The sequence below is a fragment of the Silene latifolia genome, chromosome Y, assembly GCF_048544455.1.
Source record: "Silene latifolia isolate original U9 population chromosome Y, ASM4854445v1, whole genome shotgun sequence".
Classification (NCBI taxonomy): Eukaryota; Viridiplantae; Streptophyta; class Magnoliopsida; order Caryophyllales; family Caryophyllaceae; genus Silene; species Silene latifolia.
In genome coordinates this window covers 408,923,491-408,936,330 of record NC_133538.1, presented here as the reverse complement: position 1 = coordinate 408,936,330, position 12,840 = coordinate 408,923,491, and the positions used below count along the sequence as shown (strand labels likewise).

The 12,840-nt window shown below is 40.1% G+C and overlaps 1 non-coding gene across 1 annotated transcript; it reads right to left on the bottom strand.

The window, feature by feature from the left end:
* Positions 1–971: 971 nt before the first annotated feature.
* Positions 972–1,078, bottom strand: LOC141634798 (small nucleolar RNA R71). Its single transcript, XR_012539519.1, has one exon. It is a non-coding gene; the product is annotated as a small nucleolar RNA R71 (small nucleolar RNA).
* Between the last annotated feature and the right edge of the window lie 11,762 nt (positions 1,079–12,840).

Genomic DNA, 12,840 nt, shown 5'->3' with positions numbered 1-12,840 from the left:
AACCCTTTTAATTCATCTTGCTTATTTACTTCCATTGCTATTTTAGTTTAGTGACCTTCTACATCAACCCAAATTGTGACACCCCTAAGACACCACTAGTTTCAATAGAAATCTCATCTCAATTCCCGTCCCTTGGGATTCGACCTTTACTTGCCTCTTTACTAATTGTAGAGTTCTTTGTGAAGCTATAAATTGTGTTTTGATTCGGACGTGACCCAACGACAACATCTATTAAATTGTGAACACGAAACGGACCGATCAAAAATGGCGCCATTGCCGGGGACGGTGTTAACTTGATTTAGATTTTCTTACATTGTTATTAGTTGTGTCTTTCTTTGCCTTGGGGAAGTAAAACTCCTCAAGGTTTGTTCTAATTCTTTTCGAGTTGTTTGATATTTCGCATGTCTAGAAGGTCACAAGGTGATTTGTTACCTTTTGACCGTGAAATTGAAAGGACCTTGACAAACAATAGGAGATTTGCTAGGAGGAATTTGAGAGGTATTAGTGAGGTTGTTCAACCAACTATTGAGTTCATCAACCCTTTTGCAAGAGAAGGTGAGGAGAACCCAACACAAAATACCCCACAAAATCAACCTACAATGCCTAAATTTTCATCACATTCCGTACCCACCGAAGAGAACCTACCCAATGGTACTCCCACACCACAACATTTGACTGGAAATTTTATTGCCAAATCCGCCTTTATCCAATTAGTCGAAAGGAGCCAATTTGGGGGGATGCCTAGTGAAGACCCTCATTCTCATATAGAAACCTTTTGTGACTATTGTGATGCGATTTCTCAAACCGGTGTGACTCAATACCAAATTCGATGGGTCTTATTTCCTTTTTCTCTAATCGGCACCGCGAAACAATGGTTGAAGGGCCTTGATAAGGCCACTCTCGGAATAGATTCTTGGAAGAAGTTGGCTCTAGCTTTCTACAAAAAGTTCTACCCACCGGAAAAGACTAACATGCTAAGAGCTCAAACTACGGGTTTTAAGCAAAGGGATGAAGAATCTTTGTATGAAGCTTGGGAGCGATTCAAGGGAATTTGTCGCTCATGTCCTCACCATGGACTTAGCGAGTGGTTCTTGGTACAACAATTTTGGAACGGTTTATATGAAGATTCAAGAAACATTCTTAATATGGGATCAAATGGAATGTTCACCGAAGTTGATGACAATCAAACATGGAACAAGATTGAGGAAATGGCGGTCCATAACTCACAATATAGTAGACCTCGCAAGGCTACTAGAGGAGGAAGGCATGAAGTGGACTCCGTTACTCAATTGGGTGCTCAACTTAGTACTCACATTGACACAATCAATTTGAAGTTTGAACAAGCTATGGCTAGACTTGAAGAAGCCTCAAAATCACCAAAGCATCATGTTAATGCCATGACGGAATCCTCATCAATCCCAAGTGGGATATGTGAGAATTGTGGAACTTTGGGACATGACCAAGGTGAATGTAGGGGAACAAATAAACAAGTGAACGCTTTCCAAGCATACAAGAGTGGTACCCCTTATTCCAACTATTACAATGAAAACACAAAGTTTCATCCAAATCTCTCATACAAAAGCCAAAATGTTCAAAACCCTCAAACAACATACACCCCACCTCCCATGAGAAACCAAAATCAAAGACCCTTTTTCAACCAAAACCAAGGTTACCAAAACCAAAATCCATACAATCACCAAAATGACCAAGATTTTGATGTTCAAAAAGCGGTCCTCCAAATGCAAAAGAATCAACAAGAGTTTTTCACTCAAATGCAAAAAGATAGCCAAGCAAAAGAAACCACCATCAACAACATTCTAGCTCACACCAAGATGTTGGAAATACAATTGACTCAACTAGCATCTTCAAACTCACAAAGACAAAAGGGACAATTACCACCTCAAAGTAATCCCCCAAGACATGAAACGGTTAGTGCCATTCACTTGAGAAGTGGTACAAGGTATAAAGCACCGAAGAAGCAAGTTGAGGATGAAGTTGTGGAAGCTAGTGATAAGGAAGAAATTGTGCAAAACTCCAAAGATGGAGAATCATCAAAAGAAGAGATTTCAAAGAAAAGTGAAGACAAAGCCAAGGAGAAGGAGCCCATTGTGATTAGACTTCCTTTTCCAAGTCGTCAAGCCAAGCCCAAATTTGATGACCAACTTGGAAAGTTTATGGAAATTGTGAAGAATTTGGAAGTCTCAATTCCTTTCACGGAATTAATCAATCACGTGCCGGCCTATGCGAAATACATGAAAGACATCCTCACAAAGAAGAAGTCGATCCGGAAACTTGAGACTATCGCCTTCACTAAGGTGAGTAGTGCAATACTTCAAGGGAGTTCACCTCCAAAACTAAAGGATCCGGGAAGCTTCTCAATACCGTGTACCATTGGCGACACCACGATCAACAAAGCCTTATGTGATCTAGGGGCTAGTGTGAGTGTTATGCCGTACTCGGTGAGTAAAAGGTTGGGGATGGGAGAGCTTAAATGCACCAATATCACACTCTAAATGGCCGATAGATCGACGAAGACACCATTAGGGATATGGGAAGATGTCCCCGTACGAATTGAGAAGTTTTTCATCCCGGTGGACTTTGTCATTGTTGATATGGAGGAAGATTCCAACATTCCAATCATTATAGGAAGACCCTTCTTACACACCGCGGGTACGGTGATTAATGTAAAACATGGTGAGCTCACTCTAGAAGTGGGAGATGAGAGTATAACTTTTAATCTTGACAAGACTATGAGAGCTCCCCGTTTATATGAACCGTGTTTTATGATCGATCATTATAGTCGGAAGGATGAAAGGAAGAAGTCGGAACTCCAATGGAAGAATAAAATTGAAGATGCTCCATTCAAAGAGCAAGTGAATTGTGACAAAGAGAGCTGGCAAGGCTCATCAAAGACAAGCAATGAAAAAGATGGACTCATTGGCCAAGAAAAGGAATTGGGAAAGTTGTCTCCATCAAATCAAGAGACTTTGAATGATCAACTTAATGAAGTATGTGGTCTTTGGGACGACGAATTTGAAGGGATTTTTAATCCCTACATTAGTAATGCCATCGATCAAGACCGACAACAAGGGCCAAGGTTTATTGAAGACCTCTATCATGATAATGAACAAGCTTTTGATTACTTTTTCAAGGTGTTGAGCAACATCAACAACACCTTGAACATGCCCCCTTGACATCTCATCAAGAATGAGAGTTTGGTGGAGTCCTCCCTAAACCACCATTTGTAAATATTTCTAACTCCCTAACTTGCATTTCAATTCTTGTATTGCATTTTTGTTATTTTTGGAGTTTTATACTTTGATCAAGATAATTATCATGTTTGAGAGAAGTGAGGGAGGGACTAATAATTTCAATTAATGTGTAGTGCTTTAGCTTAGTGTGGGGATGTCAATTGCCTAGGCTATCCATGCCTTAGTAGTGCCCCCACAATGAAGAACACAAGATATGAAGAAGAATGGAAGAATGACAAGGGATATGCATTGTACACGGATGGAACTGAATCCGGGTACAAAGGGGTCGAATTCGAGCGGATTCAGGAGAATCCGCCCGTCTTTAAGCAATCCAGACGTATAGGGTAGAAGACGCACGTCCTGAAATGAGCTGAACTTTTGATATTTTTAACTGTCAGCGAATCCGGGCGTCCTGCATCCTAATCCGCCCGTCTTCAAAAATACGCCCGTCCTGAAGGAAAGACGCCCGTCTTCTTGGCTGAGGAAAACAAGAAAAATCCCTGTGAAGGAATCCGCCCGTCTTCTACAGAAGACGCCCGTCCCATGTTTGCAAATCCGAGCGTCTTCACTGAAAGACGCCCGTCTTTAGGCGAGTTTTTCCAAATCCAGAAAAGGCAGAATCCGCCCGTCCCGAGCAGAATTCGCCCGTCTTGCCCCTGCAGTTCAAAATTTTCGGGTATTATAAACCCCCTCCCACATTCATTTCTTCATTCCTTAATTCATAACACTACTCAAAACCCTCATCCTCTCCATCACAAAAACAAAATTCCTCAACAACATTCACCAAAATCAAATCAAAACATCCTTTTAACAACAAATCAATCACTCCTTTTTCAACAAAAATCAAAACCAAGCACAAATCTTCAACCTTTGAGTCGATTTTTGAATTCATAAAGGCAAAGCCTTTCATATTTAAATCGATTTGGGTGTACTAGAAATTGAATATTTTTCACTCTTCCTTGGTTAATTCATCAATGGCAAGGACTAAGGGAGCAACAAAGGCAACAAAGGCAAAGGCACCAAAGGCAAAGACACTTTCATTAAGGCAAAAGACTTTTCAAGCAAAGAAAGCATTGGCTATGGTGGTAGCAAACCCAAACTTGGAAGTGCAACAACAACAACAACCTCCCATGGGAGCAACAACATCTACTACTCCGGAAATTGATCAACTTGCAAACTATCCGGAGGTAATTTTCATTTCAAAATCCCAGAGGGACACTTTTGCGAAGTTTGCTAGAAAATCATTTCATCCACCAAGTTTATTTGTGAAGATACCTTAGAAAAATTGGGTGTCCTTGAGCAAACTAGAGCCTTTTTCAAAGCCATGGGGTTGGAGAAATTGTTTGAATCAAAAGAATTGACATACCCCTCCCTTACCTTAGAATTTTTGAGTTCTTTGAAAGTTAACAAGGTTGAGACCATGGAGACCATCGAGTTTCGTCTAGCTAATGTTAGTAGGCACATCTCCTTTGAGGAAATGGGTAAAGCTTTGGGTCTTAGTGATTCTCCGAGTTATTTTAAGAATGTTGGCAAATATGACCCCGACCCTCTTTGGGAGGCGATTTCCGGAAGGAAATTTGAAGACTTTCATGTGAGTCGTGCTCTTTTAGTCCACCATCCGGGCATAAGAGTATGGCACAAGGTCGTAGGGAACACTATCAATGCAAGAAAAGACACCAACGATTTCACCAAACTCGATTTTGTTCTTCTTGAGTCGGCTTTGAACGTTGGTAGGAAATTCACCAAGCCTTTTAACTTTCTAAGGCTCTTGGTGGATAGATGGTTAAATATTTATTGTGGGAAGAAAGGCACTACCGTTATCGTGAATGGAGGCCTAGTCACTATCCTAGCTAAATACTTCGATCCAAACTTCAACAAAGATAACAGGTATGAGGCGAAAGAAGGTGGTCATCTCGTTGATTTGCATACTATGATACACAAGTACAAGTGGGTTGCCCATAACCCTCTTGACACCAAGTATGGATGGCTCACTAGTGAGGCTAGTTCTTTCACTTTGCCTTCAAAGATTTGTCGATTGAGTGCCCACCGGACCAATTATCTACTTCCCCTTTCAAAAGAGGCCGAGTATATTATCCAACAACAAAAGGGTGAACTTGAAATACCCTCCTCTTCCATTATCACACCACCTTACCCTTTTGAGTACCAAGAGTTCAAGCCGGAAGGTGTTGAAGCAAGAAATGATTATTTGACTCTTCTCATGCAAGCAATGCACAAGCAAGCCTTTGAGGATCGGAAAAATGCTTACTTAGCTTAATATCCACCCCTCTTACACTTAGCTAGGCAAGGACTACTTGACCCATCATGTCCTTTGCCTAGTTGGGCAGATAAGGAAGTCCTATTTCCGAGTGCATCTAGGGTTGTTCCGGGTGATAATGAGGTTGTTGGTAATGAAGAAGTTGATGATAACATTGATGAGGAAGAAAGTGAAGAAGGAGAAGAGGATGATGAGCAAGGTGAAGAAGCAAGTGAAGAAGGAGAAGAGGATGATGAGCAAGGTGAAGAAGCAAGTGAAGGGGGAAGTGGCATTGAGACCACTTCTAATGAGGATGATGATGATAGTGATGATATGATGGAAGATTAGCAAGCTTTGGAGGCTCCTACCCTTTCAAGGTTTGTCTATTTCTCTCTTTGTTCTATTTATTTATTTTTTTGATCATTGTTGGAGTAGTCCTAGCACCATTGAGGACTCACACCTCGGTACTTTTGAGGTATTCTCATTTTATTGTTCCCACCTTTCAAAATCCAAAATGACAAATTAGTTTCATGCATTGCATAGTGTGTGCATGAACTACACCCCTCCTTGGACATTAGCAATAATGTCTAGATCGGTTTGGGGAAGTTAGTGCATACACAACGGGAGGTAATCTAAATTATCCTCTCCGTCATAAACAAAACCATGCATCATGTAGTATAGATTAGTGTAGATTGCATTTAGTGTAGAAATCATGCATCATGTTTGCATAATTTCCCATCATTTTGGCCATTGAGGACAATGCCCATATTAGTGTGGGGATGGGGAATTCTAACTTAACTTTTATTCAAAAATCCAAAAAAATTGAAAAATTTCGAAACTCCATAAAAAATTGAAAATTGAAAAACCCAAAAATATGTTTATTCCTTTTGTAGTGTAGTTATATATATATTGTATATATTGTGTTTGTTCTATCCTTGTTCACATTGAATGACTACGCCACATCCGAGACATGAGGATCATGAAGACCGCATGGTATGATCTTTCCAATCTCCTTTTTCCTCTTTATGTTAATGACTATGTGGCTTTATTTTGATTGATGCGGTATAACAATGTGAATTTAGGACTTGCATTTAGTTTATATGTCGTTTTAGTTGATAGAATCAGTTGCATTAGGATGTATATACTAGTTGCATCATGGCATGTAGTTGCATTTAGATAAAACATTTTGAAAAGTGCCTAATTGAGAACTTTGACAAGAGCAACTAAGCCATTACAAAAAACTTTTTCAACTTAAGACTATGCCTACTAGAATGGTTGTAAAACACCCTAGATAGTGTCATACTAGTGTCTTTTGACCCATGACCCAAAGCCTAGTCAAGGGTTTGCATGTGAGTCACCTATCCAACCCCGTGATGCGATGTGGACTTGGTTAACTTGTCTAGGTGACCTTGATTGACCTTATGGTAACGCAACCAAAAAATACTTTCTATCAATAAGTTTGAAGTGCTCATTTCAAAGAATTTTGTCATGTGGAAGTAATTTAAAATCTCAAAGCCTTCTAATCTTGTCTCTCCATGATGCTTGGTCATTGAATTTAATCAATTTAGTCTCGTTTTGCCATGAAAATGCAAGATTTGCACTCCTTTACTACCAAGGGATCAAAATCTCAAAGAATATGCAAAACAAAGAACTAAAGACAATAAATGACCCAAATATGCACTAAAAAGCATGGGAACAAGGCTAATTCGGGGGCTAAATGTGCGCTAATTATGGTCACATCAAATATCCCCAAACCGAAGCTTTGCTCGTCCCGAGTAAAGAGGTGACAAAGACTAGGACCATTATTTAAACTAACCTAATAACATAGTCGATATTAGACAATTAGCGGGTCTCATTCCGCCCCTTCAACTCACAACAAGACAACCATGAGGTAGGATGCCTTCTTGCAAGGCAAGGTGGGTCTTGCCAAAATGGCGACACATCCAAACATTAAGCACACAAAATCAAATAATGGAAGCATCTACAAAAGGAATAGCCACTTCCTCATCAAGTGGCGGAGGCAACTAAGAGAGAACAAATTTAAGAGCATATAATCCTTCACAAATACTAGTTCAACAAATTACTAAGGCTAAGAGGATGGCACTAAATCACCTCCAAATGGTGTTAAACTAGACTACTTTCGTCCTCAATTTCCAAATGCTTTCGTCAAGAGCGATCGGATGGTGGTGGAATGATGATCCCTATGATGCTAGTAGCATATGACATGACAAGTCTCGAATTCTCTACAAAAGGAAAGGTCATGGATTGTCCCAAGCTCGACAAAGTGGTTTGACAAAAGGCTTTTTGGGAATGAAATGCTCAAATCTTTATAAACAAAGGGTGGATATGACTAGTATTCAAAATTGACCTCATTTAACTTTCACATTTCCAGAAATTTAAGATGGGGTTTGTCCCTTCCGGGCTAGTGTCCTTTGCTTTCGCCAATCGCTTATTATGCAACCGGTTAACCTCTAGACAATAGCTTTTTGGGGTGATAGTCACTCTGTCTCTGGGCGGTTGAATTCACAACCGTGTGGGGGCCCAATTCAATGGATCCCTCTCCAAAGCACATCGAAGTGGTACGCCTCCATCAAAACAACTAAATTTCTCAACATTTCAACATTTCATAACATTTGAGGTTTCCTTAGCAATAAATTACTTCCACATGACAAAATTTTTGAAATGAGCACTTCAAACTTATTGATAGAAAAGTATTTTTGGGTTGCCTTACCACAAGGTCAATCAAGGTCACCTAGACAAGTTAACCAAGTCCACATCGTATCACGGGGTTGGATAGGTGACTCACATGCAAACCCTTGACTAGGCTTTGGGTCATGGGTCAAAAGACACTAGTATGACACAATCTGGGGTGTTTTACAACCATTCTAGTAGGCAAAGTCTTAAGTTGAAAAAGTATTTGTAATGGCTTAGTTGCTCTTGTCAAAGTTTTCAATTAGGCACTTTTCAAAATATTTTATCTAAATGAAACTACATGCAATGATGCAACTATTATATACATCCTAATGCAAGTGATTCTATCAACTAATATGACATATAAACTAAATGCAAGTCCTAAGTTCACATTGTTATACCGCATCAATCAAAATAAAGCCACATAGTCATTAACATAGAGAGGAAAAAAAGGAGATTGGAAAGATCATACCATGCGATCTTCATGATCCTCATGTCTCGGATGTGGCGTAGTCAATCAATGTGAACAAGGATAGAACAAACACAATATATACAATATATACATGACTACACTACAAAGGAAATAAACATGTTTTTGGGTTTTTCAATTTTCAAATTTTTATGGTTTTTCGAAATTTTTCAATTTTTTTGGATTTTTGAATAAAAGTTAAGTTAGAATTCCCCATCCCCACACTAATATGGGCATTGTCCTCAATGGCCAAAATGATGGGAAATTATGCAAACATGATGCATGATTTCTACACTAAATGCAAGCTACACTAATCTACACTACATGATGCATGGTTTTTGTTTATGACGGAGAGGATAATTTAGATTACCTCCCGTTGTGTATGCATTAACTTCCCCAAACCTATCTAGACATTATTGCTAATGTCCTAAGGTTGGGTGTAGTTCATGCACACACTATGCAATGCATGAAACTAATTTTTTTTTGTCATTTTAGATTTTGAAAGGTGGGGGCAATAAAATGAGATCACCTCAATGGGGCCGAGGTGTTAGTCCTCAATGTTGCTAGGACTACTCCAACAATGATCAAGATTAATAAATAGAACAAAGAGAGAAATAGACAAACCTCAAGAGGGTAGGAGCCTCTAAAGCTTGCTAATCTTCCATCATATCATCATTATCATCACCTTCCTCACTAGAAATGGTCTTATCACCACTTTCTTCACTTTCTTCTTCACCTTGCTCATCATCCTCTTCTCCTTCTTCACTAGCTTCTTCATCAATGTTATCATCAACCTCTTCATTACCGACAACCTCATTATCACCCGGAACAACCCTAGATGCACTCGGAAAGAAGACTTCCCTATTCGCCCAACTAGGCAAAGGACATGATGGGTCAAGTAGTCCTTGCCTAGCTAAATGTAAGAGGGGTGGATATTGGGCTAAGTAAGCATTTTTCCGATCCTCGAAGGCTTGATTGTGCATTTCTTGCATGAGAAAAGTCAAATAATCATTTCTTGCTTCAACACCTTCCGGCTTGAACTCTTGGTACTCGAAAGGGTAGGGTGGTGTGAAAATGGAAGAGGAGGGCATTTCAATTTCACCCTTTTGTTGTCGGATAATATACTCGGCCTCTTTTAAAAGAGGAAGTAGATAGTTGGTCCGGTGGACACTCAATCGACAAATCTTTGAAGGCAAAGTGAAAGATCTAGCCTCACTAGTGAGCCATCCATACTTGGTGTCAAGAGGGTTATGGGTAACCACTTGTATTTGTATATCATAGTATTAATATCAATGAGATGACCACCCTCTTTCACCTCATACTTGTTATCTTTATTGAAGTTTGGATCAAAGTATTTAGCTAGGATAGTGACTAGGCCTCCATTCACAATAACGGTGGTGCTTTTCTTCCCACAATCAATATTTAACCATCTATCCACCAAAAGCCTTAGAGAGTTAAAAGGCTTGGTGAATTCCCTTCCAACGTTCAAAGCCGACTCAAGAAGAACAAAATCGAGTTTGGTGAAATGGTTGGTGTCTTTTCTTGCAATGATGGTGTTCCCTACGACCTTGTGCCACACTCTAATGCCCGGATGGTGGACTAATAGAGCGCGACTAGCATGAAAGTCTTCAAATTTCCTTCCGGAAATCGCCTCCCAAATAGGGTCGGGGTCATACTTGCCAACATTATTAAAATAACTCGGTGAATCACTAAGACCCAAAGCTTTACCCATTTCCTCAAAGGAGATGCGCCTACTAACATTAGCTAGACGAAACTCGATGGTCTCCATGGTCTCAACCTTGTTAACTTTCAAAGAACTCAAAAATTCTAAGGTAAGGGAGGGGTATGTCAATTCTTTTGATTCAAACAATTTCTCCAACCCCATGGCTTTAAAGAAGGCTCTAGTTTGCTCAAGGACACCCAACTTTTCTAAGGTATCTTCACAAATAAACTTGGTGGATAGAAATGATTTCCTAGCAAACTTGGCAAAAGAGTCCCTATGGGATTTGGAAATGAAAATTACCTCCGGATAGTTCGAAAGTTGAGCAATTTCCGGAGTAGAGGATGTTGTTGCTTCCATGGGAGGTTGTTTTTGTTGCACTTCCAAGTTTGGGTTAGCTACCACCATAGCCAATGCTTTCTTTGCTTGAAGACTCTTTTATCTTGACGAGAGTGCCTTTGCCTTTGGTGCCTTTGTCTTTGTTGCCTTTGTTGCTCCCTTAGTCCTTACCATTGATGAATAAACCAAGAAAAGAGTGAAAAATCTTCAATTTCTAGTTCACCCAAATCGATTTAAAGATGAAAGGCTTTGCCTTTATGAATTCAAAAATCGACTCAAAGGTTGAAGATTTTGTGCTTGGTTTTGATTTTTGTTGAAAGAGGGGTGATTGATTTGTTGTTAGAAGGATGTTTTGATATGATTTTGGTGAATGTTGTTGAGGAATCTTGTTTTTGTAATGGAGAGGATGAGGGTTTTGGAGTTATGAGTAGTGTTATGAATGAAGGAATGAAGAAATGAATGTGGGAGGGGGTTTATAAAACCCGAAAAATTTGAAATGCAGGGGCAAGACGGGCGGTTTCTGCTCGGGACGCCCGAATTTGGCCTTTTCTGGGTTGGGAAAAACTCGCCTAAAGACGGGCGTCTTTCAGTGAAGACGCTCGGATTTGCAAACACGGGACGGGCGTCTTCTACAGAAGACGGGCGGATTCCTTCACAGGGATTTTTCTTGTTTTCTTCAGCCAAGAAGACGGGCGTCTTCCTTTCAGGACGGGCGGATTTTTAAAGACGGGCGGATTTTAATGCAGGACGCCCGGATTTGCTGAAAATCAAAAATTTCAAAAATTCAGCTCATGGTGGACGGGCGTCTTCTATCCAATATGCCTGGATTGCCTGAAGACGGGCGAATTCTCCTGAATCCGCTCGGATTCGACCCCTTTGTACCCGGATTCAGTTCCATCCGTGTACTTTCCCAATCCCTTGCCATTTTTCCATTCTTCTTCATCTCGTGTTCTTCATTGTGGGGGCACTACTAAGGCATGGATAGCCTAGGCAATTGCCATCCCCACACTAAGCTAAAGCACTCACATTAATTGAAATTATTAGTCCCTCCCTCACTTCTCTCAAACATGATAATTATCTTGATCAAAGTATAAAAATCCAAAAATAACAAAAATGCAATATAAGAATTGAAATGCAAGTTTGGGAGTTAGAAATATTTACAAATGGTGGTTTAGGGAGGACTCCACCAAACTCTCATTTCTTGATGAGATGTCAAGGGGGCATGTTCAAGGTGTTGTTGATGTTGCTCAACACCTTGAAAAAGTAATCAAAAGCTTGTTCATTATCATGATAGAGGTCTTCAATAGATCTTGGCTCTTGTTGTCGGACTTGATCGATGGCATTACCAATGTAGGGATTAAAAATGCCGTCAAATTTGTCGTCCCAAAGACCACATACTTCATTAAGTTGATAATTGAAAATCTCTTGATTTGATGGAGACAACTTTCCCATTTCCTTTTCTTGGCCAATAAGGCCATCTTCTTCATTGCTTGACTTTGGTGAGCTTTGCAAGCTCTCTTTGTCACAATTCACTTGCTCTTTGAATGGAGCATCTTCAATTTTCTTCTTCCATTGGAGTTCCGACTTTTTCCTTTCATCCTTCCGACTATAATGATCGATCATAAAACACGGTTCATGTAAACGGGGAGCTCTCATAGTCTTATCAAGATTAAAAGTGATACTCTCATTTCCCACTTCTAGAGTGAGCTCACCATGTTTTACATCAATCACCGCACCCGCGGTGTGTAAGAAGGGTCTTCCGAGAATGATTGGAATGTTGGAATCTTCCTCCATATCAACAATGACAAAGTCCACCGGGATGAAAAACTTCCCAATTCGTATGGGGACATCTTCCCATATCCCTAATGGTGTCTTCGTCGATCTATCAGGCATTTGGAGTGTGATATTGGTGCTTTTAAGCTCTCCCATCCCCAACCTTTTACTCACCGAGTACGGCATAACACTCACACTAGCCCCTAGATCACATAAGGCTTTGTTGATAGTGGTGTCGCCAATGGTACACGGTATTGAGAAGCTTCCCGGATCCTTTAGTTTTGGAGGCGAACTCCCTTGAAGTATTGCACTACTCACCTTAGTGAAGGCGATAGTCTCAAGT